Here is a 352-nt window from a genome sequence, read left to right as displayed (position 1 = left end):
TTATTCATTCTCCTTTATCATGGAGACTAACTCAGAGCAGTTTCAATACACATTTCTGTCAATTTAAATTACATGATGATGAACATCAAACTTAAACTTTACTTAAAATGTTATTGTTAATGTTAGTCTTTCATGTCACACTATGAATATAATGTCATATAGTGTTGCAAATTGTGATTAAATTCTTCTGAACAGTTTGTTAAATAATGTCTGAAATTCACATTAAGGACATTTAATTGTTGTCGGTTTATTATTTGAAATTGGTTGTTTCCACTAAATACTCTAAATAAGTATTGTATGGATAAGGTTATAGAATTAGTGAAAGATTTGACATTTTATTTCCAGTATAGTT

The 352-nt window shown here is 26.4% G+C and overlaps 1 long non-coding RNA gene and 1 pseudogene across 1 annotated transcript in view; both read right to left on the bottom strand.

The window, feature by feature from the left end:
- The window catches only part of LOC116692392 (immunoglobulin kappa light chain-like), a 27025-nt pseudogene that overhangs the window by 22461 nt on the left and 4212 nt on the right, over positions 1-352 (bottom strand).
- Positions 1-352, bottom strand: part of LOC116692393 (uncharacterized) — a 14783-nt gene that overhangs the window by 14062 nt on the left and 369 nt on the right. The window lies entirely within an intron of this gene.

Source organism: Etheostoma spectabile, chromosome 7 (assembly GCF_008692095.1).
Source record: "Etheostoma spectabile isolate EspeVRDwgs_2016 chromosome 7, UIUC_Espe_1.0, whole genome shotgun sequence".
Taxonomy (NCBI): domain Eukaryota; kingdom Metazoa; phylum Chordata; class Actinopteri; order Perciformes; family Percidae; genus Etheostoma; species Etheostoma spectabile.
This window is presented reverse-complemented; position numbering and strand designations above follow the sequence as displayed.